This window comes from Vidua macroura, chromosome 4 (genome assembly GCF_024509145.1).
Source record: "Vidua macroura isolate BioBank_ID:100142 chromosome 4, ASM2450914v1, whole genome shotgun sequence".
In the NCBI taxonomy this organism is placed as follows: Eukaryota; Metazoa; Chordata; class Aves; order Passeriformes; family Viduidae; genus Vidua; species Vidua macroura.
This window is the reverse complement of record NC_071574.1, coordinates 63,403,874-63,410,452: the sequence shown is the minus strand read 5'-3', so window position 1 is coordinate 63,410,452 and position 6,579 is coordinate 63,403,874.

Below are 6,579 nucleotides of genomic sequence, written 5' to 3'. Positions count from 1 at the left end.
GATTTATATCACCTGAAGATCATGCCCTTTGATCTTTAAATATCTAATAATTTTTATGGATCTGCTGCAGCCTTCTTTTTAAAATCATGGTGTACAGAACCAGACCTTCTACTTCACCTGTGGCCTCACCTCTTGCTTTCTATGCCTCATCTTCTTGTTCATAAATCCCAGAATTAGATTTATTCCTCGTTTGCAGATCCTTATTTAGTTTGTGATCTATTATATTATCACCACCCAATCAATAACTCAGCATGTTATATTTTTAATGCTCCCTGCTTGCCTACCAACACACATCTACCCCCATGTATTGAGCATCTGAATTTACTAAATCTCATCTCACTGATTTCAAATCACTTATGCAACTAATCAAGACAATTTTGAATAGTAATTGTGTCTCTCCCTTTCATTTTTCCTCCAGGAACTGCCTCCTGCCAGCCAGAGACTGTCTTTTTTAGCTCCAAACTCGTTCTGCATCAAAATAATTTCATTCAAGCAATGTAACAAGTAGCACAACACTGGCATACTGCTGGCTGTAGAGCCACCTTAGGACTTGCTACACCAAAGCTCAAACACAAAGATAGACTTTCCTCTTTCATAATATACATATCACTGCATTGTGTATAATAAACCTACTACATAATGGTTGAATTGGATGATCTTAAATGTCTTTTACAATTAAGTTAAAAATTAGCCCAGCTGAAACCAGCACAGCACATCACGTTTACCAACTTTATTATTCTTCATATATTTTCCTGTCTTATTATAAACATCACAGAATAAGCTGAGTTGAAAGGGACCCACAGGGATCATCAAGTTGTACTCCTGACCCTGCACAGCTCCATCCCCAAGAATCACACCATGTGCCCAGGTGTCTTGCCCAAATTCTTCCTGAACTCTGTCAGGCTCGGTGACCACTTCCCTGGGGAGCCTGTTCCACTGCCTCTCTGAGCAAAAACCATTTTCTCTGAGCAAAAAACCTTTTCCTAATAGTCTACCTAAACCTCCCCTGACACATCTTCAGGCCATTCCCTGGGGTCCTGTCACTGTCACCACAGAGCAGAGATCAGTGTCTGCCCTTTCTCTTCCCCTCACAAGGAAGATCGAACTGCAGTGAGGTCACCCCTCAGTCTCCTCCAGGCTGACCAGACCAAGTGACCTCAGCCACTCCTCACACAGATTCCCTCAAGGTCCTTCACCATCTTTGTTACCCTCCTTTGGACACTGTAATAGTTTAATATCTTTCTTGTATTGTGGTGCCCAAAACTGCCCCCAGGACTCAAGGTGAAAATGTCATGCTATGTGTCAGTGTTTGCTTATGCCTAAGCCTGGGTTGATGTGAAAGATGCTTCCATATGGAGGAAAATTGTCTTGCAGCTACACTCCTCTTTTCTGAAAGAAACAGTTTTATGCCTTCCATTTGCTTTTGATAGCTAATGAGTCAAAAGAGAATTGCTCAAAGCTGCCTGACTTATGCTAAAAAAAAAGCCTTAAAAAGAACTGAGCATACACAGATCTCATCTCTGACTAAACACCTTCTACTTGTTCAGGGAAAATGAAGAAATGGTTGACACATTCAGTATCAAAAGGTACATCTATTTTCAGGGTCAGACAGCCAGCAACCAGAACTAATCTTGTGGACGTATACTATGCAATGCAGGCAGCAATTATTTCTTTCAGAAGTATCCAAGGAACACAAGTGCTATCCTGCTTTTCATCCTCTCTAAAAACCACTGGTTCTGCTTACCTACTGGGATTTATCTTACCTCCCTTCCTCTTCAACACCCACTTGGAGAAGGAAACACAACCTATAGGTTTCTCTGTCAAGAACATACAGCTGATTCACCATTTGACTCTCCACAGATGTAAACTTTGCTTTCTGTAAAATGTCACAGTGCTTGGCAGAAATCAGTTACTGTGCAAAGAGCAGCAAACTTCTCCTGACCCTACAGAAGGTCTGACGATAATCCAGAGAGTAAAGTTCTTCAAAGAAGCAGCTGGAGCATAACCTGTTTCTTTAATCAGAAATATCATTGCCCTATTCATAAGAATCAACCACTGATTAAGCTTTGACAAGACAAAAGAGAAAACATACATAAAAAGCCATTTCCCATCAGGGCACACATTTAGGAATAGTATTTGCAGCCAAAGCTGATTGCCTGTCAACAAAATTACAAAACACATCTGGATGTTCCAAAATTAAGCCCATAATCTACTAAGAACAGAGATGCAGTGGTGTGAGAGATGAGTAATGGCAGCAAAGGTGTTCAAAGGAACCTGAAACTGTTCAAGCTTTGGTCCTATATCTCAAAAAAACTTAACAGGAAATAATTCATGGCCTTTGCAGGGCCTTAATAAAGGGTCCTTTTTTGGAGGCGAAGAGAGGTGATTTTCCCTTTTTCCATAACACCGGAATCTGGTTGCAAATAAAGGAGGCATAGGAGTGGTGGGGCTTGCTGTGCAGCTGCAGAGGTACCTCTGCTCTGTGATCAAAGTGTCCAAGTCCAGCTGTGATGCACTGGTATGGCTCTGTGGACTGGCCTCCAGGGTGACAGTGGTGTGTGATAGATCAGCATTGAAACTTTCTTTCATGAACATCAAGTGCCATTTACCTGGCTCAGAGTAGTTATTATTATTATTAAAGTTAGACTCTCTCTACCTAAAAGTCACTCTTGCTAAACTGCTGTCCAGGGAAGATCCTTCTCCATTTGCCCAGGAGAGGGGTTGCTGCTGACTGGTTGCTGTTCTTACAGTAGCCAACACCAACACTACCCATTTTCTTTCACCTTCCTCATCATACTAACGCTGCTGAGTCTTTTTATGGACATTCCCAAAGCTTTAGCAGCACTGCAATGTGGCACAGAGATAAAAAACACATGGTAGTACAAACGGAAGGACCCCCCTTAATCCAAAGAATAAATATTTTCTGAGGAAAGCATCAATGTTTCAACAGAGAGAGTGCTTCAGTGACTGAGACACCACGCAAATCAGCTTTGCAATCTGACACCCTGTGTCAGATATTTAGCAAATTGATGCTAAATATCTGGTGGCAAAGAGCAAGAAAGACGACAAGCTCTTTTATTTGGGAACTTGAGCTACATGTAATTACCTGCCTGAGACACATTTTAAGAATGTAACTAGCTGTGTTCAGCTGGCATCTTGCTGATTGTCCTTTCTTGTTGAATGCCCTTAATGTACATTTATTATTATTATTATTATTATTACTGAAACACTTCAAGTTGGTTATTAATTTAGTTTTATAGTATTCTTTTGATGGCACAAGGTTCAAAAACATCTTTAAAACACCTTTTCCAATCATAGTGATAATTTTACCTTCAAAAGCTGGCACAGCATGGAGACAAACAAACAAAAAAAAAAGTGTTCACAAAGGCACTTAATTGCACCATAAAGACACTTCTCCACATAGGGACCCCCATAGACACTAATTTGTACCGGTGCAAGGCATTTTTGTGATTTGTTTTGGCCACTGCAGTCACAGAGTCCAAGAAGCCTTAAAAATAAAGATTTTGACAGGCCTCTCTTTATCAGGAGACATTCAGGAATTACAAGCTCACCAGAAGAGGAAAGCTGGCAAAAAGCACCATTATTTCCCATCTACTGCAACACCTAGAACACCACAAGCATTTTTTAAAAGTAAGGCAATGATTCAGAGGGAGGGGAAAAAAAAGATGCAACATTAAATACCCGCCTTCGTAATAATAATTTGCATTTCAGCTTGCCAAAAATGATTTGACTAGTCTCTTTCATGTGATTAGGGCAATTACCAAAATAATGCCATTTACTTGTGGCATACTTGAGTTACTTCACTTGGTAATATACTTCAGATACTCAGGTTTTTTCAGAAGGAAGATCCTAGAGAGAAGTAAATGCAGGTTGTCTTTTAAATACAGGAAGAATTGGAAAGAAACATTCAAGACCCAACTGTCTACCTCATCGAAAGAAACGCAGCGCAGCCAGCCAACCCAGTTTCCGCAGCTGGAGAAGCAGCCCCGGGCGCCGCTGAGCTCGGGATCCGCGGCTCCTGCTGCGCCGTCCCTGCTGCTTTGTCCCTTTCCCCACCTGCTGGTCACGCTGGAAAGCAGCACAGCACCAGCGTACTCTGTAATAGGAAAATAGCCAACTCAAGCGATCGTGCCCTCACACCCAGCTACTTCCACGGGCCACTAATAAAATTGTTCTGCTATTTTTTTTACTGTTAAAATTGAGATTAGAGCCCCTGACGAGACATCCGAATTAAAAAAAAAAAAAAAAAAAAAAAAAAAAAAAGAAAAAAAGTGCAAAATTCTGATCATTGAAGCTTTTCAGAGAAGATAAGACTCCTTTCACTTGAAAGCATTCCCCCATCTGCTTCGATTCCAGACACGAGAAGGAATATGGCTGCTGGGCTAAACTCTGTAATTATATTCACAGCACTGTCAGATCACAGCTAACAGGTGATGTGTTCACTATGGGATTTAAAGTCGCTGAAATAATCTGCCAGAACAAACATTAAATAAAAAGAAAACAAAACAAAAAAAAGCCAAACAAAGAAACAAACAAAAACCAAAAAAACAAAACCTAAAATTACTATGTCTATACTGTTCCATAGCAAAACAGAGATAAGGATAACAATGACTGTACCAGATGGATTTTCTCACAATGCACCAAAGGCCAGTGAAGATACATCATGCTGGTGGAAAGTAAAAGCATTGCTCCTAGGAAGGCTACACAGTCAAAGGAAAGAAAAAAACATTATGTACTGACAAAAGACAGACATCTTGAAAAATCTTTGCTCTCTCAATATTTTGTAGCTGAGAAAAGGGCGAGCAATTTTCTCTTCCTCTCTCGGCTCCATTTTTTTTCCCACTGGATTAAAAACTTCTAATGCAAAACAAAAAAGCAAAGAAAAAAGGCTCTAATTTCACAACAGTTGTATCTCTGTGTACACCCCATTCATAATATAAATTAAGAGCGAGGGCACTTCCCTTATTGCTTATTCAGGGCAGGCTTTCCAGGAGAAGACTGTTTGGATTTTGTGCGCAGCGTCTGGCCAGCTGTCAGACAAGACTGACTGGCAGCTTGAAGGAGGGTGTTTGCACAGTGTGACAGGTGCATCCGGCTTCAGCAGCCAAGTGCTCCTCCCTGGGCATCCATCCACAGCCCCCCACACCCGAGAAAGGCTGGATGCACAGCTCTGAGCCAAGCACAGGAGGGCTCACAGAAAAATTAATGCAGGTGCATCCACTGATCTCTGAACAAAAATTTGCTGTGATGCTCCTGCCACAGAGGCAACCGAAGCTACACTCACCTATTTAGAGCTGCTAAAACCTGTTACAATAAAATTGCAGAGGGAAGAGAGGAGCTGTGCTGCAATTGCTAAGCAGTTTTCATCTAGCAGTATTGTAATAGCACCCAGTTAGAACTGGCCTACAGCAGCGTGTATGAGGCGGTAAATGAGCACTAACACACACGCTCAGGTTGGAACAGTGTTCACTGAAACCTGCTCCCAGCACACAAACCCACCAGGAAACAACTGCCATGTGAGCACAGCACTGCTGCACCAGGCTCACACAAGAGAAATGTGCCAATTCACGATAATAAATACACTTTCAGTGATATAAACAAAAGTAATCAACAATAACAATATTGTCTGACATCAGTTGATGCCAAATGTTTAGACATTTTAGTGGATACCTGCCTCATTATTTGTTTTAGCTGACACTTGGTGGGATTGTTGCAGATTTTATATTTCATCTCTGTTGATTCTCAAATATCTACCATTACTATGTCCTAAGGAAGGATACTAATTGCTCACTCTTGCCTATTTTATACAATTAAAGCAAGATTCCAGCTCATAAAAATATGGTAAGCTCTCCAAAGATAAAGAGTTTAGGGGGATGTACCTTACCAGGCTTGAGAGGTGAGCATGTGCAAACCTCAAGAAGTTCAACAAGTACAGTCTATCCAAACTAGCATTTAAAACTTTAAATCTGAACAAACAAGCCCCAAGACCCCTAAGAAGCAGCCTAATTTTATTACAAAGCATAGCTAGAAACCTGTATTTACTGTCAGCAAGCTGTAAGACTTCCTCTAGAAATTGCTCTAAATCTGGGCTAATAATTGAAGTACTGACAGTAATATTGTAAACAGACAACCCAAATAATACACACAGAAAATTTTCTGATTTGAGGTGTATTAGAAAATTAACTGTTCTGAGGCTACACATATATATTCCATAAGTAACAATATAGTCTTGGAATTTGCTGTCAGTTGAGGGATGAGCAAATAAATACAATTCTTTACTGATGCTTAAGGCCAAAGGCAAACATGTATTTCCTTCTTATTTAATTTAGAATATTTCTTCAGCCTTAATGAAACTATAGCTAATCTACAGGTGGAAAGACAAAACCTCTAAATCTCAGAATTTTTGATTGCAGTCTGACATCTAACTTCTCTTTATACTCTCACTCACATGAGGTATCTACACAGCAAATATTCAGCCTCTATAAAATAGGCTTTAAATAAAGCTGAATTAACTAATGGGTAGTAAGGTAAGAAATTAAGGAGTATAATGACAGGATC